The 24,528-nt window shown below is 42.0% G+C and overlaps 1 protein-coding gene across 9 annotated transcripts in view; it reads left to right on the forward strand.

Annotated features, from left to right (window-relative positions):
• The window catches only part of SRPK2 (SRSF protein kinase 2), a 310,240-nt gene that overhangs the window by 130,218 nt on the left and 155,494 nt on the right, over nucleotides 1-24,528 (forward strand). For 2 of the 9 annotated variants that reach the window (XM_073328507.1, XM_073328509.1), the window contains one exon: nucleotides 23,932-24,045. The exons of the other annotated variants lie outside the window; for them this stretch is intronic. The gene's annotated coding sequence lies outside the window, so the exon portion shown is untranslated. The remainder of the gene's footprint in view (nucleotides 1-23,931; nucleotides 24,046-24,528) is intronic. 9 annotated transcript variants of the gene reach the window in all.

Consider the following 24,528-nt stretch of genomic DNA (forward strand, 5'->3'; position numbering starts at 1 on the left):
TTGGGGTTTCCTCAGAAAGAAAAAGGTTTAGAATCCCTGATTTAAACCACTCTATCCATGTGCCTCCCATCTAACATGAAGGGATAAACAAGTAGCTCAGTTTCCATGTCCATTCAGTTGCTTGTTCCTCTGTGTTACGGGTGCCAGTTATGTAGGTGCCTTTTCTGAGGAGGATGTGTTTCCTCTAGAAAATTGACCGAGACTACCAGTTTAGTTTGCATAAGGGATCAACAGACTCTCAGACGATAACATTAGGTCGCTAGTCCATATTCTGTGAGTTATCCAGTTCCTTTTCTTTTTTTATTGGCAATAACATGAGTGTTTGGATTTTTAAAAAAACTTAATTAAGAATTCCCTTGCATTTGTTTATCTCAATCTTAATACTTTATCATTGTTTTGTGGGCTTTTATTATTATACTCCCCCATTGTGTTATGATCACTGTTTGCAAACATTAAAACATTTTCTCTGAGTGAATCTTGTGAATCAAATTTTAGCACATAGCAGAAAATAATTGGCAAAAAAGGAATGTGTTAATTAGTATCTTTGGTTAATGCTTGTTTAATTTTATATGCACTTCTAAATCCTGTCACTTATTGAACATATTTAATCATTGAATAATAAATAATGGGGCTGACAGAGACCTCCTTGGCAATTTAGTCCAAATTCTAGCATGGACCATAAATATTCTTTGCTAGTAGTTCTTCAATTATTTTCTCTTAAACACTTCTAGCAACAGGTCCTCAACTTCTTTCATAGAAAGATCATTCTATTGCCTTAAGGATAGTGAGGTTTTTGAATTGTTTAGGGGAGTTGAGTGATGAGTTTATTGTGTGTTTATCTGAAAAAAGGCTAGTGAGAAATACTGTGATCAAATCTCCTTGGATGTACAACTACAAGGCTTGAAAACAGTTACCAAGACATCTACTACTCGGAGGTAAATATGAAAGAGGAGGATGGAGGCAGGGCTTACCAATGAGATACAGGGCAGTATCCTGGTGAGAAAACCAGCCTATCAGCTATATTTTATTCTAAGAATAGGTGAAGAGACTGGTGAGATTTGAGAGCTTCCATATTTACATAAAAAGAAAAGGAGGACTTGTGGCACCTTAGAGACTAACCAATTTATTTGAGCATAAGCTTTCATGAGCTACAGCTCACTTTATCGGATGCATTCAGTGGAGAATACAGTGAGGAGATTTATATACACACAGAACGTGAAAAAATGGGTGTTATCATACACACTGTAAGGAGAGTGATCGCTTAAGATGAGCTATTACCAGCAGGAGAGCGGGGAGGGGGGGACAACACCTTGATTATCACTACAAAATTGGTTAGTCTCTAAGATGCCACAAGTACTCCTTTTCTTTTTGCGAGTACAGACTAACACGGCTGCTACTCTGAAACCTGTCATATTTACATATTATTTTCTGGCCTGTAGGTGTCTAATACAGATGAAGCTCTATCCCAGGGGTGGCCAAATGTACCGACCCTCCAAGCTGCATACGATAATCTTCAGGAGTTCGAGAGCTATGCATGCCTGCCGGGGCTCAGGGCGTCTGCCCCATGCAGGAGGCGGCTGCCGGGGTTCAGGGCTTCTGTCGCACTCGGGAGGCACCTGCTGGGGTTCAGGGCTTCTGCCCCACTCCTGCTGAAGCCTCAAGCCCCAGCAGGCATGCCCCACCCCTGCTGAATCCCTGAGCCCCGGCAGGCACTCCATGAGGAGCTGAAGCTCCGAGACCCCCCTCCATGCTGGGCCAAAGCCCCTAACCCTGTGAGCCGCACTTTAACTGTAAAAGACCTGCATGTGGCTCGCAAACTGCAGTTTGGCCACCCCAGCTTATCCCCTTCAGGAAGAGAGAAGGAATTTTGTGTCATGTCTCCCCATTTGTGATGTTGGAGGTGAAGGAAATGAATCTAAACTGACAAATCTGTTACTCTAGTCTTCCAGAGGTCCTTCTCTACCATTAATAATTCCTGTGTCAGCCTCTTCTGCTCATAGAGCAGCAACACTACTAAGAGCATCATTTGCTATAGGGCAATGGGGACAGTTGCCCAGATTTTTTATAGCTCTATGTTCTCCATTATGTCTTCCACTTCCCTCCTCCCCCAGCTTTGCAGGATATAATATAATCACATGGAATGTTGTATGTGCCGCAACAACTCCTCCCCACAAATTTTTCTGAAATGAAGCTGCTGAACACCACCTAATTGACATGGTTTGAGATTGTTTAACTGCTTCCCACGGGGTTTTGTTTTCTGTTAATTTCACTGTGCTTCTGCTTGTCAAAGTTCTATTCTTGTTCCAGTAATGTTACTATGGGTGCTCCACTTCAGGTGTGCCTGCGCTTCTCAAGCCCTTGAGTGGAGATTTTTCTCCTAGCAGTGCCAGTTCAGCCCACACATGCCTCCGATGCCTCTTTGTGCTGGACACTGAAACTGTATAGGGATGCGTGGACAAACCACCCTAAGTTCCTTCTCTACTTTACCGGCCTTGAGCATGCCTTGGCTATTTAGCATTCTTTTTATAGTTGTTTGTTAAGATTAGTTAGTATAGTTAGTTGTTAGTAGTTTTTCCTCCTCTCTTTATCCTTGGGGAGCCTTGTCTTCCTGGCAGGGGATGCCTGGCTCGCCAGCTTCAGACCCTGCTTCGCCTGCTGAGAGGCTATACCTGTGAACGACAGCCACTCCAAATGTGTCTTTTGTTTGGTGGAGACTCACATCTCCCAGAAGTGCAATTTCTGCCAACCCCTCAAATCTAGGGCAAGGAAGAACAGGGAGATTAAGTTCAGACAGTGATGGAGTGCTAATTTCAACCAGAATCTGAGTCAGGTCAGGAGACACAGATCTTTGAGTCATTGTGGATAGTTCTCTGACAACATCCACTCAGTGTGCAGCAGCAGAATGTTGGGAATCATTAAGAAAGTGATAGATAATAAGACACAAAATATATTGCCTCTATATATATATCCATGTTGAATACTGCATGCAGATGTGATCGCACCATCTCAAAAAAGATATATTGGAATTGGAACAGGTTCAGAAAAAGGTGACAATGATTAGGGGTATGGAATGGCTGCCGTATGAGGAGAGATTAATAAGACTGGGACTTTTCAGCTTGGAAAAGAGACAACTAAGGGGGGATATAATAGAGATCTATAAAATCATGACGGGTGTGGAGAAAGTAAATAAGGCAGTGTTATTTACTCCTCATAACACAAGAACTAGGGGGTCACCAAATGAAATTAATAGGCAGCAGATTTAAAACAAACAAATGGAAGTATTTTTTTTCCACACAACACACAGTCAACCTGTGGAACTCTTTGCCAGAGGATGTTGTGAAGGCCAAGACTATAAGAGGGTTCAAAAAAGAACTAGATAAGTTCATGGAGGATAGGTCCATCAATGGCTATTAGCCAGGATGGGCAGGGATGGTGTCCCTAGCCTCTGTTCGCCAGAAGCTGGGAATGGGTGACGGGATGGATCGCTTGATGATTATCTGTTCTGTTCATTCCCTGTGGGGCACCTGGCATTGGCCACTGTCGAAAGACAGGATACTGGGCTAGGGATACCTTTGGTCTGACCCAGTATGGCCATTCTTAAGTTAAAGTTGTTTGGAATTCCACATAAATACCAGGCTATCCACTTACCTGTGTTCATCCAGAAGCCCCAACCTTCCAGTATGGAGAAGAGATTTCATTTCTTAACGTGAGATGAGCTTTGGCATTTTAGTTACAGAGCACAAAACAGATCAGAAAGTGTAGGCTGTGTGATGTCATAGCAGAATGAGTCCAAACTCAAGTTATTTTCTCCCACAGGATCTCTATATCCTACTTTATCATGTAGCAGGTTTTCCTCCTCTACACTGGTTATGGGCTCACTGTATGAGAGCACAGGCAGCCTCAATAGCATAATTTCAAGAAGTATCTCTGCTTGATACTTGCAAGGCAACAACGTGGAGTTCCATCCATACATTCACAAGACATTACACTTTGGTCCAATTTTCCTGCATTAACACATCCTTTGGGATAGAAGCTCTACAAACAGCCATACTATACCTGCATTCTCAGACCTTCCTTTTTGAGAGCTGGTTGTTTGCTACCACCAGTGAATATACATAGGGACCAACATTTGAAGGAAAAAGCAGTGTTACTTTTATTCCATTACCTGCCGTCCTTCCTTTCTGCTTCAGATCATCTCTGATGCACAGTAAGAGAGGGAACTGGAGAGGGGTCAGTCTGCTCTGCCCCTTAGCATAGGAGCATGAGGAGAGCAAAGGTGCAGGTGTGACCGGTGGGGACACTACTTACTAGAATTCTCTGGTCTTAAGTGCATGGAGTGCCTGCCAACAGTGGAATAACCACAGTGGAATACGGATGGGGCCACATATTTCTGTGAACTCCAGTTACTTCCATTTTATTGTGTTACTAACTGCAAGCTTGTACTATTGTGTGGATGTATTTCATAAGGTCTTTTGAAGTGATAGTGATTGCTGGATGAAAATATTAGACAACAAACATAGAATATAAATGCAAAACAAAATTGTCAAATTGCACATGTGACAATTTTGACTCATATCACCTAACTCGAAAATGCCACCCCCACTCAGTTGTTTGTTAAATTACTTAGATATTTCTCTATATTTTCACAAAATGTGGAACAATACATTTTATTAATGTTGAAAGCAAATAACCATTTTCATTTTGTGGCAAACATATGCTTGACTCCTTGAGTGTCTGACACCTCTGTTTTGAAATCAATGTGAAGCTTGCTTACTACCTAGCCACATTTCACCAGTCTCGCTATTATCATTCTACCAATAACATACTTATTGCTAAGGTATGTTTCCACCATAATTTGTCTTTGGAATTTTTAATTGCTTTCTATTAGAACTGTCAAGCGACCAAAAAAAAAAATAATTGCGATTAATCGTGCAATTAAAAAAAATCATGATTAATTGCACTGTTAATAATAGAATACCATTTATTTAAATATGTTTGGATGTTTTCTACATTTTCAAATATATTGATTTCAATTACAACACAGAATACAAAGTGTACAGTGCTCACTTTATATTTATTTTTGATTACAAGTATTTGCACTGTAAAAAGACAAAAGAAATTGTGTTTTTCAATTCACGTAATACAAGTATTATAGTGCAATCTCTTTATCATGAAAGTTGAACTTACAAATGCAGAATTATGTACAAAAAAACCTCGCATTCGAAAATAAAAAAATGTAAAATTGTAAAGCCTGCAAGTCCACTCAGTCCTACTTGTTCAGCCAATCGATCAGATAAACAAGTTTGTTTACATTTGCAGGAGATAATGCTGCCCACTTCTTGTTTACAGTGTCACCTGAAAGTGAGAGCAGGTGTAGTCGTGACACTTTTGTAGTCAACGTCGCAAGATATTTATGTGGCAGATGCGCTAAAGATTCATATGTCCCTTCATGCTTCAACCACCATTCCAGAGGACATCCGTCCATGTTGATGACGGGTTCTGCTCGATAACAATCCAAAGCAGTGCGGACCGAAGCATGTTCATTTTCATTATGTGAGTCACTTGCCACCAGCAGAAGGTTGATTTTCTTTTTTGGTGGTTCGATTTCTGTAGTTTCCGTATCGGAGTGTTGCTCTTTTAAGACTTCTGAAAGCATGCTCCACACCATATCCTTCAGATTTTGGAAGGCACTTCAAATTGTTAAACCTTGGGTCAAGTGCTGTAGTTGTCTTTAGAAATCTCACATTGGTACCTTCTTTGTTTCGTCAAATCTGCAGTGAAAGTATTCTTAAAATGAACAACATGTGCTGGGTCATTATCTGAGACTGCTATAACACAAAATATATGGCAGAATGGAAGTAAAATAGAGTAGGGGACATACAATTCTCTCCCAAGGCATTTAGTCACAAATTAATTAACACCTTATTTTTTTAACAAGCGTCATCAGCATGGAAGCATGTCCTCTGGAATGGTGGCCGAAGCATGAAGGGACATATGAATGTTTAGCATATCTGGCACGTAAATACCTTGCAATGCTGGCTTCAAAAGTGCCATGCAAATGCCTGTTCTCACTTTCTGGTGACATTGTAAATAAGAAGAGGGCAGCATTATATCCTGTAAATGTAAACAACTTGTTTGTCTTAGTGATTGGCTGAACAAGAATTAGGACTAAGTGGACTTGTAGGCTCTGAAGTTTTACATTGTTTTGTTTTTGAGTACAGTAATGTAACCAAAAAAGATCTACATTTGTAAGGTTTCAGAGGAACAGCCGTGTTAGTCTGTATTCGCAAAAAGAAAAGGAGTACTTGTGGCACCTTAGAGACTAACCAATTTATTTGAGCATGAGCTTTCGTGAGCTACAGCTCACTTGATCAGATGTTTACCGTGGAAACTGCAGCAGACTTTATATACACACAGAAATCATGAAACAATACCTCCTCCCACCCCACTGTCCTGCTGGTAATAGCTTATCTAAAGTGATCAACAGGTGGGCCATTTCCAGCACAAATCCAGGTTTTCTCACCCTCCACCCCCATGGATGGGCTAGCACCAGCAGGAGAGTGAATTTGTGTGGGGGGGTGGAGGGTGAGAAAACCTGGATTTGTGCTGGAAATGGCCCACCTGTTGATCACTTTAGATAAGCTATTACCAGCAGGACAGTGGGGTGGGAGGAGGTATTGTTTCATGATTTCTGTGTGTATATAAAGTCTGCTGCAGTTTCCACGGTAAACATCTGATGAAGTGAGCTGTAGCTCACGAAAGCTCATGCTCAAATAAATTGGTTAGTCTCTAAGGTGCCACAAGTACTCCTTTTCTTTCTACATTTGTAAGTTACACTTTCACAACAGAGATTGCAGTAGAGTATTTGTATGAGATTAACTGAAAAATACTATTTCTTTTATCATTTTTATAGTGCAAATATTTGTAATCAAAATAATATGCACTTTGATATCAGTTACAACACAAAATACAATATACGTGAAAATGTAGAAAAACATCCAAAATATTTAATAAATGTAATTGGTATTGTTTAACAGCGTGATTAAAATTGCGATTAATTGCAATTTATTTTTTAATTTTGATTAATTTTTTTGAGTTAACTGCGATTAATCAACCGTCCTACTTTCTATTCCTCTGCAAATGTGTGTATATGATAATTTCAGGTTGAAAAGTCAGCCTTTTAATGCACACAAAAATGCATGCCTCTCTCTCGCTCAGATGAAGACTTCACTTCCCCTCTCCTCACTCCCTAATATAGGGGAACTGCTGTCCATTTTTTTGTTTCTGTCTTGACCCAGGAGCAACACTCCCTTGCCTCCTGCTGCCCGGGATCGTCTTCTCTGCCCAAGTCCCCGCAGGACCATTTCCCCAACTTCTCCCTCTCCTGCCTTTTGCTGCCCTGAAAATTGCCTTTTGCTGCTCTCTCTCCTTTAGGGCCATACATAAAGGCACAGTTCAGTCATGGCAGGTCTTTGTCTTCAGCCCCAGATCTCTCACACAGAGCTCTGACTAATTTGAATGAATTCAAGTCAGCGGGCCCAGATGCTATTCATCCCAGGGTGCTGTAGGAATTAGAAATTTCCTGTAGGAAGAAATTTCGGAGCAAATGGCAATAATAATTGCAAACTGATGGATGACAGGAGAGGTCCTGGAAGACTGGAGAAGAGCTAAAATAGATATCTTTATAAAGGGGGAAAAGGAGGAGCCGGCGAACTACAAACCAGTCAGCCTGACTTCCATACCAGGAAAGCTACTAGAGCAGTGTATAAAACATTCAATTTGCAAATACCTGGAGGATGAAGGAGTGATCAATAGCATCCAGCATGTTTTTACTAAAAACGAACCATGCCAAACTAGCTTGATTTCCTTCATTGACAGGGTAACTGATTTGGTGAATAGGGGAAATGCAGTGGACAAGTGGGGTTCCACAGGGATCTGTTCTGGGTCTGGTGTTTAATGTCTTCATTAATGACCTGGATGTAGGAGTAGAGAGCATCCTGATCAAATTTGCAGATGACACAAAGCCAAGGGGGGATTGCCAAAACTATGGAGGATAGAGCTAAAATTCAGAGAGATCTTGATAAATTGGTTAACTGGGCTATAGACAACAAAATTAAATGAAATTCAACAAAGACAAATGTAAGGTGCTACACTTAGGGAAGAAAAGCCAAATGCACAAATACAGAATGGGAGATAACTGGCTTGGCAACAGCATGGCTGAGAAGGATCTGGGAGTTGTGGTGGATCACAACCTTAACATGAGTCAATGGTGCAATGCTATTGCCAAAAAAAGCAAATGCAATTTTGTGTTTCATTAACAGAGGGATAGCATGCAAGTCATGGGAGGTAATAGTACTGATCTACTCAGCAATGGTTACACTTTAGCTGGAGCACTGTGTCCAGTTTTGGTCACCAAATATATAGAAAGGGTGTAAAGAAAGTGGAAAGGATCCAGAGGAAAGTGATAAGGATGAACAAAGAGATGGAATGCAAGCCATATGAGCAAAGGCTGAAGGAACTGGGTATTTTTAGTTAGAAAAGAGGAGCTAAAGGGGGGGGGCGCATGATAGTGGTCTTCAAACCCTTGAAAGGCTGCCATAAAAAAGATGGAGAAAAGTCATTTTCTCTTGCCATGGAGGACAGGACAAGAGGCAGTGGGTTCAAACTACAACGTAGCAGATTTAGATTAAATCTCGGGAAAACCTTCTGAACAGTAAGAACAGCAGGACAATGGAACAGGCTGCCTAGAGATGTCGTGGAAGCTCCTTCACTGAGGTTTTTAAAAGGAGGCTAGACAGCCATCTGTCTTGGATGGTTTAGACACAACAAATCCTGCATCTTGGCAGGGGGGTAGACTAGATGACCCTTGTGGTCCCTTCTACCCCTATGGTTCTATGATTCTATCTCAAATTAATTTTGTTTGCTAAATCTGGGTTTATTCTGGGTCTGGGTTTATTCTGACAACCTTACTGTAAGAACTTTTGAAATTAGATTTTTAAATGAGGCACAATTTTCTTGTTTTTGAATCAAGTTTTTGCACTATGCTTGTTTACAAATGTAAAACACCATATTAGGAAGGAAAAAGAAAAAGAAAGTAAGAAAAAGAAAAATACTTTGTGTTAGGGGGCTTATTCCTTCACCCACTTACTTCCCTGGTCCTCCTTGCATGAACAGAGAGCAACAATACCCGAAGTCCAAAGGTGCAAACAATTCAATGTTTATTGGGGTGAACTTCCAGCAAGCATGATTCCAGTTTCCTTCCTTAGTGTCCCCCTTCCTAGCTCTGACACCACAGAGACTTACCTGTGTACCTGTTCCCATTTCCCCCTTTAGCTAAACATGATTCCAATTTCCCCACCCCCATTCCCTGTTCCCATTTCCCCCTTTAGCAAAACATGATTCCACTTTCCCCACCCCCATTCCCTGTTCCCATTTCCCCTCCCCACACCCACCCACTTCCTGATTGACTGCAGACTATATAGTAAAACTTGAGTTCTGCTTTGCTATACCTTAACCAATCATTTTACTGAAATTTAACTAACCAATCCTAACATATTGTAACATGATTACATAACCAATTATATCCCACCACCTTAATTAGTTTATACCCAGCAAAATTAATTATACAGCAGACAGGAACAATCACAGAACCAGACACAGATTATACAGACAAACAATAGCAAAGCGGGAACTATAATGACAAAACAATACAGAAGTGAGGATTTCACATCCCAGCTATTGATAAGTGAGTTCTTGCCAGACAGGATGCTATCAAACTAAGTTTCCTTTTACATTTTCTGGGCACTTCCCTTTCTCTGGAGGTGATAGGCACTATCAGGACAGGATTGTATTCCTAACAGCCCAATAGCACCTTCTTTCAATGTGACTAGTTTGGAATGTGAGGATGTGACCGTTCGCTTCCCAGCTTATGGCTGCCTCTGTTGCTTAACCAAAGGCCTTAGCCTAAGAACAGGGCCTCAGACTGTCACAGTAAGAGAAGGCTCTTACACCGGCAGACAGTGATTTTGATTCTTTCTTATACCTCTGTAACAAGCTAAGTGATAAGATTGCACCTAAATTCTTAGAGTATAGGCCTTTACAGACAGGCCTGAATATCTATATCCTAACACTTTGGATAAATAATGTTAGGAGTTTAAGTGTTTTTACTTTATAAAACCTCTCTGTCAGAGCCGAACAATCTTTTAAAATACTGAAAACAGTTTTTTTTTGTGTGGGTGTTATGCATCTCGCTTTTTCGGGGCAAGGTTGAGAGCGTTGTGGTGAGGCACTTTGGCAATATCATGGGTGAAATCCTGGCCCCACTGAGGTCAGTGGCAATCCAATTCTACATCCCATTAAAGATTTTGCAGTTCATTTCCACTCACCCTTTTACCCATTTAATGTAAACTTGCTACAAAACGGATTTGATACTGTAGAATTGAAGGTGATAGAAGAGGTTCCTTTTAAGTATAGAAGGAAGAGTTTCTACTTTTTTTTAGGTTTCAGAGTAACAGCCGTGTTAGTCTGTATTCGCAAAAAGAAAAGGAGTACTTGTGGCACCTTAGAGACTAACCAATTTATTTGAGCATGAGCTTTCGTGAGCTACAGCTCACTTCATCGGATGCATACCATGGAAACTGCAGAAGACATTATATACACACAGAGATTTCCTCATTCCAAAAAATATAGTAGGAATACCTCCCATTTGGGAGCTGTGAAAGCTAAACCACTACATCAGGAGTTTCAGATTCCATAACTAAAATCGAATTCTTTGAACCCAGGATTTATTTGTGACTCTTGACTTAAAATATGTATATTTTCACATTTTAATCAAACCAGTTCACAGAAAGTAATTTCTGGTCTATGTAGGAAACAAGCAGCAATGCAGAATTCTGCTGTTTGGCCTTCACATGACTCCTAGGATTCTACAAATACCTGATTGTGATAACTGCACATGTTCATTAGATTGGATATTCACAGGTAGCCAAACTTGGATAACAGGCAAATAGAAAATCAGTCTGCCAAAGAGGTCTCAAATTCACTTCAGATATGTGTTTTCTAGTTTGGAAATTTTGGATTTTGAAAAAGTGCACAAAAATCTATTCTTCTTTGAACCTAGAAATGAATATTAATTGAGGCAATCTTTGATTCATAATAGCTCTCTCTTCATGAGGGAGATTTCCAGACCGAAGAGTTGTTAGATGTCTACTTGATCAAAATCAGAGCAGATCATTTCTATTTTTCCTCAGTTCTTTGGGTTTTGTGGTGGTGTTCATATTTGTGATTCCTTTTACTCTATTAAGAATTAGTCCTCTTCACCACTACCCAAGTGCAACATGCATTTCTTTTTGTAAGTCCATCTACTCTGAAGTATGAGTCTTGAAAAACATTCTAAGTCTCTTCTCTGGCAAGCTGTTTCAGAGAATATGCTAAAGAGGGTTCTGGTACTCAGCTATCCCCATCTGGAGAGGTGGTGACAGATGACTTAAGTCTGGGTTTAGGGGCTCACATGAGTTATCTAACAATGCATGGATTGTGCTCACCCAAAGGGAAAAAAATCTCCATAAAAATAAACTATAATTCAGTGGTGTGTCTGGTATTGAGATCCTTTCTGACAAAACTCAAGGATATTTTAGCTCCGATTTTTACAGACAGCACCACAGCAATGTATCTTATGAATAGGTAAGGAGGAGCGCGCACCTCAAAATTTTTGCCAGGAATCATTTAGACTGTGCAAACGAGGCATGCTTTTTCCAACAGTTCTTGACATTGATGAGAAGTAGAACTTATTGGGCAGATAACTTGAGTTTCAGACTTCAGGATCAGCATGAGTGCTCTCTGATATATTCAGTGGCTCAATCCATACTCAGAAAATAGATCGACTTGTTTTCCACAAAAGAAAACAGTGTACAAGAAGAGATCTAGGCTCTTAATTGGATGCCTCCATGTTGAATTTGAGTCAATTTTCCAGATGCCTTCCAGCTGTAACTACTTTGCCCTCATATCATAAGCAAGTTAAGAAGGAAAAGAATCTATATATTTCAGAAAGTGCCATTTTAGTTTCATCAGCTTTTGTTCTCATATATCCCAGTTCTGATGTGGGAACTTCCATTTTATTTACTGGTAGAACGAGACTTTTTATTTTAGAATCATGGCTAGATACTCATTTTGAACTGGAATTTTTACATTTGTTTGAATGGACTACAGAATCTGTTAGGACTTGACAAGGGTATGTTATGAAGTTCAAGAAGTTACTTTGCAGTAATGTCAGCCTTCAACAACAAAGACTAATGTACTAATAAGAAGGAGGCTTTTTATTTTGTCATTCAATAACAATAGCAGAAATTCCTTTACTTGGTCATCTTCTAGACAAATGTGTGTGCGGTTTCTTAGTCAAGATGGGCTTTACTAATTTTCACTGAAAGTGCATCTAATAGCTATATTGTGTATCATTCATTTATTGAACTATATACTATATATCTGTCATTAAAGACTGCATTTCTAGCTACCATAACATCTGCTGGGAGACTCAGCTACACATTTGGAGAGCAGGTCCTCCATTTACAGTTTTTCAAAAAGTGGTTCTTCCATCATCACCCAAAATTCCTACCTACCAGTGAGGTTGTCATGGAGTGTCATTTAAACCAATCAATTACCTGTCATCTTTCAAAATTTTCATAAATTAGCTGGGAGTGTTCGGTTATATAGATAAGACGAGCCATCTGAATTAAGAAAAAATCATTTTGAAAAATCTACTTTTCTCTGGCCTTTTGAAGTAAGTCAGTAGGGGAGTGGGCCTTGTCTGCACTACGAAATTAGGTCGAATTTATAGAAGTCGGTTTTGTAGGAAGCTTTTTTATACAGTCGATTGTTTGTGTCCCCACACAAATGCTCTAAGTGCACGTAGTCAGCACAGTCAGAGTACCACAGTACCGAGGCAACCGTAGACTTCCGGAGCATTGCACTGTGGGTAGCTATCCCACAGTTCCCGCAGTCTCCGCTGCCCATTTGAATTCTGGGTAGAAATCCCAATGCCTGATGGGGCTAAAACATTGTCGCGGGTGGTTCTGGGTACATATCATCAGGCCCCCCTTCCTTCCCTCCCTCTGTGAAAGCAACGGCAATCATTTCACACCTTTTTTCCTGGGTTACCCGTGCAGACGCCATACCATGGCAAGCATGAAGCCTGCTCAGCTAACTGTCACCGTATGTCTCCTGGGTGCTGGCAGACGCAGTACTGCATTGCTACACAGCAGCAGCTTATTGCCTTTTCGCAGCAGACAGTGCAGTATGACTGGTAGCTGTCGTCGACGTAGTCCAGGGTGCTCTTTTAACTGACCTCGATGAGGTCAGGGGCACCTGGGCAAACATGGGAGGGACTCAGCCAGGTCATTACCCTTTTAAGTTTCATCTCATGCCGATTCAGTCCTGCTGGCAGTCCTACTGCACCGTCTTTTAATGAGCAGCCAGGAGACGATGATGGCCAGCAGTCATACTGGACCGTCTTCTGCCGAGCACCCAGGAGATGACGATGGCTAACGGTCGTACTGCACGGTCTGCTGCCAGCAAGATTTATAAAGATAGATGAAGTGGATCAAAACAAGAAATAGACCAGATTTGTTTTGTATTCATTTTCTCCTCCCTCCCTCCGTGGAATCAACGGCCTGCTAAACCCAGTTTTGAGTTCTATCCTTGAGGTTTTGAGTTCTGTCCTTGAGGGGGCCATTCTGTTTCCTGCAAAGCCACCCCCTTTGTGGATTTTAATTCCCTGTAAGCCAACCCTGTAAGCCATGTTGTTGGTCGCCCCTCCCTCCATCAGAGCAACGTCAAACAATCGTTTTGTGCCCTTTTCCCTGGATTGCCCAAGCAGGAGCAGACACCATAGCACAGCAAGCATGGAGCCTGTTCAGCTCACCGTGTTAGGGGGCTTATTCCTTCACCCACTTACTTCCCTGGTCCTTCTCGCATGAACAGAGAGCAACAATACCCGAAGTCCAAAGGTGCAAACAATTCGATGTTTATTGGGGTGAACTTCCAGCAAGCATGATTCCAGTTTCCTTCCTTAGTATCCTCCTTCCCAGCTCTGACACCACAGAGCCTTACGCCTGTGTCCCTGTTCCCATTCCTACCCTTAGCCAAACATGACTCCAACTTCCTTACTCCCATTCCCTGTTCCCATTTCCCCCTTTAGCAAAACATGATTCCAATTTTCTTACCCCCATTCCCTGTTCCCATCTCACGCACCCACATGCCCATGCCCACCCCCACCCACTCACTTCCTCATTGACTACAGATTATATAGTAAAACTTGAGTTCTGCTTAGCTATACCTTAACCAATCATTTTACTGAAATTTAACTAACGAATCCTAACATATTGTAACATGATTATGTAACCAATTATATCCCACCACCTTAATTAGTTTACAGCCAGCAAAATTAATTATACAGCGGACAGGAACAATCACAGAACTAGACAGAGATTATACAGACAAACAATAGCAAAGTGGGAACTACAATGACAAGACAACACAGAAGTGAGGATTTCACATCCCAGCTATTGATAAGTGAGTTCTTGCCAGACAGGATGCTATCAAACTAAGTTTCCTTTTACATTTTCTAGGCACTTCCCTTTCTCTGGAGGTGATAGGCACTATCAGGACAGGACTGTATTCCTAACAGCCGAATAGCACCTTATTTCAGTGTGACTAGTTTGGAATGTGAGGATGTGACCGTTCGCTTCCCAGCTTATGGCTGCCTCTGCTGCTTAGCCAAAGGCCTGAGCCTAAGCACAGGGCCACAAACTGACACAGTAAGAGAAGGCCCTTACACCGGCAGACGGTGATTTCTTTCTTTTATACCTCTAGAACTAGCCAAGCGATAAGAATACACCTAAATTCTTAGAGTATAGGCCTTTACAGACAGGCCTGAATATCTATATCCTAACACACCGCAGCAATTATGACCATTGTAAACACCTCGCGCATTATCGTGCAGTTTACGCAGAACCAGCACCTGAAAAACCAGGCAAGGAGGCGACGGAAGCATGGTGATGAGGACATGAACACACTTTTCTCTAAAATCGCGTTCCCTGGCAATTTGGAGATCATGGTGTTATTGGGGCAGGCTCATGCTGTGGAATGCCGATTCTGGGCCCAGGAAACAAGCACAGAGTGGTGGGACTGCATAGTGTTGCAGGCCTGGGAGGATTCCCAGTGGCTGAGAAACTTTCGCATGCGTAAGGGCACTTTCATGGAACTTTGTGATTTGCTTTCCACTGCCCTGAAGCGCAAGAATACCAAGATGAGAGCAGTCCTCACAGTTCACAAGCGAGTGGCAATAGCCCTGTGGAAGCTTGCAACGCCAGACAGCTACCGATCAGTCATTAATCAATTTGGAGTGGGCAAATCTACTGTGGAGGTTGCTGTGATGCAAGTAGCCAACGCAATCATTGAGCTGCTGCTATCAAAGGTAGTGACTCTGGGAAATGTGCAGGTCATAGTGGATGGCTTTGCTGCAATGGGATTCCCTAACTGTGGTGGGGCGATAGACGGAACACATATCCCTATCTTGGGACCAGACCACCAGGGCAGCCAGTACATTAACTGCGAGTAGTACTTTTACTACTAAAAGTACAGAAAGGGGTACTTTTCAATGGTGCTGCAAGCACTGGTGGATCACAAGGGACGTTTCACCAACATCAACATGGGATGGCCGGGAAAGGTTCATGACGCTCGTGTCTTCAGGAACTCTGGTCTATTTAAACGGCTGCAGGGATTTACTTCCCAGAACAGAAAATAACTGTTGGGAATGTTGAGACGCCCATAGTTATCCTTGGGGACCCAGCCTACCCCTTAATGCCATGGCTCATGAAGCCAGACACAGGCACCCTGGACGGTTGTCAGGAGCTGTTCAACTATAGGCTGAGCAAATGCAGAATGGTGGTAGAATGTGCATTTGGATGTTTAAAGGGTCTCTGGCGCAGTTTACTGACTCGCTCAGAAACCGCAGCGAAACCAATATTCCCATTGTTATTGCTGCTTGCTTTGTGCTCCACAATCTCTGTGAGAGTAAGGGGGAGACGTTTATGGCGGGGTGGGAGGTTGATGCAAATTGCCTGGCCGCTGAATACGCGCAGCCAGACACCAGGGCCGTTAGAAGAGTGTAGCAGGAAGCGCTGCGCATCAGAGAAGCTTTGAAAACCAGTTTCATGACTGGCCAGGGTACAGTGTGACACTTCTGTTTGTTTCTCCTTGATGAACCCCTCCCCCGCCACTTGGTTGCCTCTAAATTCCCTGTAAGCCACCAGCCCTCCCCCCTTTGATCACAGCTTGCTTGCAAAGGAAATAAAGTCACTGTCGTTTAGAAAACATGTATTCTTTATTAATTGATTATAAAAATAGGGAGATAACTCGCAAGGTAGCCCGGGTGGGGTGTGGGAGGAGGGTAGGAGGAAAGGAAAAGGCCACTTTAAAACATCTTGAATGACAGGCTTCTGTTGCTTGTGCTGTCCATTGGGGTGGAGTGGTTGGGTGCCTGGAGCCTCCCCCCCCCCCCCCGCCCATGTTCTTGGGCATCTGGGTGAGGAGGCTGTGGAACTTGGGGAGGAGGGAAGGCGGTTAAGGAGGGACATGCATTGCACGTGCATTTTTTTTTTTGCCGCCTTATCTGAGATAGCCTTTGGGACGGAGGAGGGAGGCTTGAAACATTTGCAGCTGGTGGAGGAAAAAAAGGGAGTGAAGTATTTAAAAAGATACATTTTACAGAACAATGGCTATACTCTTTCATAGTGAACAACACTATTCATATTACATACACATTACATGTGATTTTGGTACAAGGTCGCATTTTGCATCTTATATTGAGTGCCTGTGGCTTTGGTGTTAGAGATCACACACGCAGTGCCGGGCAACACAATTTGGCTTGCAGGTGGCCATGGTAAGCCAAAGTCTTTCGGCTTCTGCAACCTTCATAACAGCAGCGCCCTCCTTTCCCATACCAAGCAAAGCCTGTTGAGTTGGCCATATAGTGCAGCAGTTTTCCTGTTTATGTGCAGCAGCAGAAACCAAACTAACCCCCTCCCCCCATCCAATTTTCTGGGAAGATCGCTTTACCCCTCCCCCAACTGCGTGGCTGGTATCAGGGAAGATCCCTGCTAGCCAAATGTGAACAGCTCAGCGCCAATGCCCCTCCTCCCGCCCCCACAACGCGTGGCTAACTTCTGGGAGGATTTCTTTTCAGCCACAGGCAAACAGCCCAGTAGGAACGGGCACCTCTGAATGTCCCCTTAATTAAATTCCCCTATTTCAATCAGGTTACCATGAATGATATCACTCTCCTAAGGATAACACAGAGAGTTAAAGAACGGATGTTGCTTGAATGCCAGCAAACAGTGGGACCATACACTGCCAGGCTTTGTCATGCAATGATACCAGATTACTTGCTACTAGCATGGCGTGGTAAAGTGTCCTACCATGGAGGATGGAATAAGGCTGCTCTCCCCAGAAACCTTCTGCAAAGGCTTTTAGAGTACATCCTGGAGAGCTTCATGGAGATGTCCCTGGCGGATTTCTGCTCCATCCCCAGACAAGTTAACAGACTTTTCCAGTAGCTGTACTGGCCACAAATGCATCCCAAGTCCTCAGGGCTACTTAATCATTAAAAAACACTTGCTTTTATAACATGCATTATATTTAAAAAGGTACTCTCACCAGAGGTCCCTTCTCTGGCTTCGTTGGGTTGTGAGGGTATTTCAGTCAGGGTGATAAAAAGATCCTGGCTGTTGGGGAGAATGGTGTGCTGTGTGCTCTCCCCAAGCTCATCCTCCTCCTCCTCATCTTCCCCATCTGCAAAATCCTCAGGCATGGCGGAGAGTACCCCATCATCAAAATCCACGGACAGGGGTGGGGTAGTGGTGGCGGCCCCCCCCAGACTTGCATGCAGCTCAGCGTAGAAGCGGCATGTCTGGGGCTCTGTCCCGGAGCGTCTGTTTGATTCTTTGGTTTTCTTGTACGCATGTCTGAGCTCCTTAAGTTTCACGTGGCACTGTGTTGCGTCCCTGCTGTAGCCTCTGTCCCTCATGGCCTCGGAGATTTTTTGAAATATTTTGGCATTTCGTCTTTTGGAATGTAGTTCTGATAGCACGGATTCCTCTCCCCATACAGCGATCAGATCCAGTATCTCCCATTCGGTCAATGCTGGAGTTCTTTTTCGATTCTGGGACTACATGGTTACCTGTGCTGATGAGGTCTGCATGGTCACCTGTCCTGATGAGCTCGCCTGGCCAAACAGGAAATGAGATTCAAAAGTTCCCAGGGCTTTTCCTGTATACCTGGTCAGTGCATCCGAGTTCAGAGTGCTGTCCAGAGCGGTCACAATGGTGCACTGTGGGATAGCTCCCAGAGGCCATACCTTCGAATTGCATCCACACTAACTCTAATTCGAAATGGTGATGTCGATTTCAGCGCTAATCCCCTCATTGGGGAGGACTACAGAAATCAGTTTTAAGAGCCCTTTATGTCAAAACAATGGCTTCATTGTGTGGATGGGTGCAGGGTTAATTCTGATTTAACGCTGCTAAATCCAGCATAAACTCGTAGAGTAGACCAGGCCTAAGGCTAAGTGAACTAGACTGCATTCACATGTTATGATTTGATTACTGTCCTTATTCAGAAAGGATTGAGGACACATTCTACTTGATTGAAAGCAGACTTACAAATCTGTCACTAATATTCTAATCATAAGTTCCTGCAGCAGTATTTTTTTTAATTTGGCATTCCATTTTAATGCTTGTTTTGGGAGAACCATTTTGCGAATTGTGTTCTTTTTGTGAGTTGGACAGCTGAGTAATTTGTCAAAATGGGATCTGCAGGGGCAGTTCTTGTAAAAAGAAAGATTTGTCATTCTCTGGTTTTTCAAGTATATCATCTCCATAGATCTACACTCTACTCCCCCAACTCCACCTTTCCCTACTTCTTAGAAGTCTTTATTAACATTTTAAATAAGAGGGAAAGGATTCAGAATTGCTTTGGTCAATGATACATTCTATATCTTTGACCCCAAACGTTCAGCCCCATAAGGGAGCACACTCATCCACATCCAGTGGTCAGTTTTCCAGAAGGTTCCAGATCAGCAGTGGTTTAGTTTCAAGTGCAGATCTTCAAAGACACTACCCTCTCTAAAAACATAGTTTTAAATAACTAACTTTCCCTTTTCCATTGTGTTAATGTTGTGGATGAATCAGATGGGATTATTTGTTTAAATTAACCTCAGTGGAGCATGTATGAAATAAAGAGTGAAATAAATAAATAAATGATTTGCAATAAAATCTTTATGAAGCCTTCATAAACTTTTTTAGGTCTCCTTGAGTGATCTAGCTATAACTCTGTCTTTAAGTTGGGATACTGGATGGTTTTGATACAAGAACATGAGCTCCTTTCTGTAACTTTTTTTGCAACCTTAGTCTAGGATTAATGTTCTTCCTGCATGTGAGCTTTTTGAATAATATAGTTGGGAAATCACATTTAACCATTTTTAAAGATTTATGACAGCTTAGGTAGTATATCCATGTTTATAGAGCTGATCTTTTCCATGAGAGAAAACAGGAAGATTATCCATCTCACAAATTACTTTCAATCTTTTCCAGGATAATTAAACTGAAATAATTTATTGAGAGACTGACCAAGAAATTGTCTAGGTAGACAAACATCTGATTATTTCAGATTTTAAAATCTGTGCCCATAAAACTATTTTTTGGCAAATTTGAAAAAAGAAAGATCTTCAATCCATGCTTTCAGTCATGGAATCATAGGTTCAGTAATTCAGCCTTACAGAAGTGTCACAAGTTTTACCAGCCTTGGAAAAAAAATCTACACACTCCTCTTGCATATACTGCTAATTTTTTTGGGGGGCGGGGGAGGGAAATGTGTGGCTGCTGCTTTGGGAAATTGGAAGGGCTTGCAACTTTCCATCCTGCCCTCTACGTCTCTGATGATAGTGAAAGAGCAGAAGAAGGTCACCTCCTGTCCTCTAAAGAAAGAGAGCTGTCTGCAGTCGGAGGTGGTTCTATGTGACAGTCACAGTGTTGTCAGATCAAAGGGCCAATTTTCAGTCATCTCAGGTGAGTTGATGAGTGGTAGTTTGTAAAATTACAATAATTACAGCCTGAAAAGGGGCAAAATGGAATAACCATCTAAAGTCTCTAGACACAGGTTTACAGGGATTGTAAGAGATCCATTTATATACAACCCAATGCACTGTAAGAACATTGTGTGTTAGTTTTAATGAATAATAATAATTGCATTAATGAGGTCAGGATGCATTTGCATCAGTGACAAACAGGTTGAAAAATTTGAAAGCTTTGTCTTACTTTGGCTTTCTTTTGGCTAATATAACTTTTTTCAGGGGTGTGGGTGGGTGTGAGACAGAGAGAGAAAGATGGGGAACAAGGGGGGTGGAAATAAGCATGGGGAAATAGTTTTACTTTGTGTAATGACCCATCCACTCCCAGTCTTTATTCAAGCCTAATTTGTTGTGTCCAGTTTGCAAATTAATTCCAATTCAGCAGTCTCTCATTGGAGTCTGTTTTTGAAGCTTTTTGTTGGAGTATTGTGACCTTTAGGTCTCTAATCGAGTGACCAGGGAGATTGAAGTGTTCTCTGACTGGTTTTTGAATGTTATAATTCTTGATGTCTGATTTGTGTCCATTCATTCTTTTACGTAGAGACTGGCTTTGGCTGGGTCTCTGGGACTGGATCCGCTATGGCTGTTGCAATCGTTGGCAGGGGATCCAGTTCCATCACCTCCGTCTGGGTCTCTGGTAACACAGACAGGCACCTGGTGGAAGGCTCAGGAACAGAGCTAGGCGTGACAGCTTGCTTAGCCTGCCTGCGGGTGACCATTCCCATCCTCTTGGCTAGCTTCGCATGGTTGGCCAAGTCTTCCCCCAGCAGCATGGGAATGGGATAATCATCATAGACTGAAAAAGTCCACATTCCTGACCAGCCCTTGTACTGGATAGACAACTTGGCCGTTGGCAAGTTTAAAGATTTTGACATAAAGGGTTGAATTGTCACTTGGGCCTCTGGGTTGATGAATTTGGGGTCCAGTAAGGATTGGTGGATAGCTGACACCTGTGCTCCAGTGTCCCTCCATGCTGTAACCACCTTCCCGCCCACACTCGCAGTTTCCCTTCGCTCTGAGGGTACCTGGGAGGCATCTGGGCCTGAGGACCTTTGGTGTGACTCCGGTTTAATGAACTGAAATCAGTTTGGGGTTCTTGGGGCAGTTGGCTTTCACGTGCCCCAGCTCATTACGTTTAAAACATCGCCCAGCTGACTGGTCACTGGGGCAAGGTGGGTTGCTGGAGACTGGTGTGGGGTGACGATAAGGTGTTTGGGTTTTTCCTTGGGATGTAGGTGGGGCCTTGGGCTGCCCCTGGTGATAGGTTGTTGTCTCGGGTTGCTCCTTCTGATATCTGCTCCAGCTGCTACTAGTTTTTTTCGTTTCTGCCACCTCCGCCCATTTGGTTCCAATCTCCCCCGCCTCGATTACCGTTTTGGGCTTCCCATCATCTTTCTATTTCCTCAGGAACAATCTCTAAGAACTGCTCCATTTGCATTAGGAAAGACAGATCTTCCAGAGATTTAACGCTTGATCCTGATATCCAGGCATCCCAATTTTTTACAATGTGGTAGGCGTTTCGGGAAAATGCCATGTCCGGTTTCCACTTTAGGGCTGAACCGCCGACGGTCATGCTTGGGTGTTAGCTCCATTCTGATTCTGGCCTGTCTTTTAAAAAGTTCATAACTGTTCATGTGTTCCTTAGGCATTTCAGCTGCCACCTCTGCTAAGAGTCCACTGGGCTGCGGCCTCAGCTCTACCATGTACTGGTCTGTAGAGATGCTGTGCCCAAGGCAGGCCCTTTTGAAATTTTCTAAGAAGCCCTCTGTATCCTGAAGCTTTCTGATTTCCTGAATCTAAAGTTTTCTAAGACCTGTTAATTCCACATTCCTAATAAAGATTTTGTGCTTCTAGTAGTCATAGCAAGGAAGGTGCAATCCATAAGGAAAGTTGACATAAAGAGCGTCATAAAAGTCATAAAGAGCGTGCTTGCCTGCTAGGCTGTTTCTCTCTATTAGGTATTGGCCAGAAGTAGAAGTATTTAGTAAATAACTGTTGTTTTGCATACCAGTGCTCTGCTTTTGAAAATCTTCTACCTCAAGTTTATTTTTCTGGGACCCACACACAATCTAGGGCACCCCACCTTTACCATACCATGGGCTCAAGGTGTAACCCAGTTAATTTGTCCTGGGCTTGGTGCAAAACCTGGTCAATTTAAGTACCCATCCTTACCCATCCTGGGCTCAGGGCGTAACCTTGTGGGTTTGCGGGACTTTTTCCCAGTGAAAGAGCCTTAAACAGTAATATCCTTAACCTATATTTATTAACAATTGATCAACAGAATATACATGCTAAACATACAATGCTCGCCACTCCCAATAAGGCAGACAGACTTTTCTTGATGGCAAGTCAAAATTAGATCATCTGGGGACTCCAGCTTCTGCACATTATTCGCAGAGTGTTGAGGTCTGGCAGCTCTGATCTTGGGCTGTCCTGGAGTCAGGTTCCAAAGAACTTCCTTTTGGACCCCAGTTTATATAGTTAAAACTTGTATTTTACTTAGTTAAAACTTAACCAATCATTTTAAACTAAAGCATTACACCAATTTTTCACCAATCTTAGCCAATTACGTAACAATTCTTTAAGCAATCATACCCCACCACCTTACTTGAGTTAAATTTTGACAAAAATAAAGAATAGACAGTGATAACTATAGGAAAACAAATGAAGTATTACAAATTAAAGAACAGACAAAAGCAATCAACGGTGTCTTTTCAACCAAAATTGCTGGTAAGTGGTTTTGCCAGACAGTGTTATCTTGCAAAGTTCGCTTTATATATCTCAAGATTTTTCTGTTTGATTGGTCACTGTTGGTGCTATTAGGGCAGAAATGCTTCTTAACTATCCAATATTGTATTCAGAGTAGCAGCCATGTTAGTCTGTATCCGCAAAAAGAAAAGGAGGACTTGTGGCACCTTACAGACTAACAAATTTATCTGAGCATAAGCTTTCGTGAGCTACAGCTCATTTCAGACTTCCATGAGCTACAGCTCACTTCATCCGATGAAGTGAGCTGTAGCTCACGAAAGCTTATGCTCAAATAAATTTGTTCATCTCTAAGGTGCCACAAGTACTCCTTTTCTTTTTGTCAATATTGTATTGTGACTCCCTGCTTCTTAGCTCATGGCTGCTGCTGTCCTCCTATGGCTGCTGCTTCTTACTGCAGAAAGGCCTTAGCCTACACCATACCTTCCAGTGCTTAGTGTTCTCCATTGGCTTGATTTAGCTGCAGGCTTCATTTTAATGTGTGTTGCATTACCTCATACAGCTAGTTGTTTGCATGTATATTTTCATAATGTGCTTTACTCCAGCCTAGTTATTTGCTAGGGATGCCAGGGTTTTGAAATTTCATGTTACTTTGCAGTTTGACCATCTATTTAATTCTTTAAAAAAAATCTGTCTAGAGAATGAAACTTAACTGAGAAAAACTCATAAATCATTAATAAAACAAACATTATATGCTTGATTATGTAGAAACTACCGATCTTATCTACAAAAGTTTTTTGTTTATAAATCAAAAGCAATTAATCAGATAGAATCACTTTAGTTATCTATTCAAAAACATGCATTAGTTTCATATACAAAGGTAATGATATTTGATTTCCTTTTTGTATTCTAGCTTTTAAACTATGTTACGTTTCTGAATAAAATCTATATAGAGTTTTTAAATACTATATCTCAAAACCACAGTCTTGGTATTGAGGCTTCTTTCTTCTCATAGCTTCTGCATTGGTTATTCCATTTATTGACAGGACTTTGGTGCTCAGGACAGAAGGCATAAATACTCAAATAGGGAGGGCCATGTGAAACCAACCAGGAATATATGGAAGTATCCTTTCCAGTATCCTCCAGCTCTAGAAAACTAGGTAGGTTCTAAAGAGTTATGGTGCCTATAGCTTCCTGGCATCGGCTCATTTATGAATGTTATAGTTAATTTGACATTTCTAGGTCTCTAAGGGTATAAATGGGAAAACATGACTTAAATAACTTCACTTCTTTTCAAGTATATATTGCACAACAAAAATTTCTAAAAACCATAAGGATATGCTTTTCCTCTGGGGCAACTTCATCATCATAGCATGGAATATTAGTTTTAAGGGCCATCTTTATATCAGTTTTCTTAGGTTGAAGGCATATGGATTGTCTTTTGAGTCTACATAAAAAAAAGTGAACAAAATTCTAAAGTAGTCCATTCTAATGTGCATGAAAATCACTTGTGTATTTCAAATTATTATTAAGAACAGATAATCTTGATGTGTAGTACAAAATAGATTTATAAAGGCAATCCCTGCCTCAGAGATCTTAAACCTGAAAGAGAGACAGAGAAGGTGAGACACACTGAGGGAGTC

Source organism: Lepidochelys kempii, chromosome 1 (assembly GCF_965140265.1).
Source record: "Lepidochelys kempii isolate rLepKem1 chromosome 1, rLepKem1.hap2, whole genome shotgun sequence".
In the NCBI taxonomy this organism is placed as follows: Eukaryota; Metazoa; Chordata; order Testudines; family Cheloniidae; genus Lepidochelys; species Lepidochelys kempii.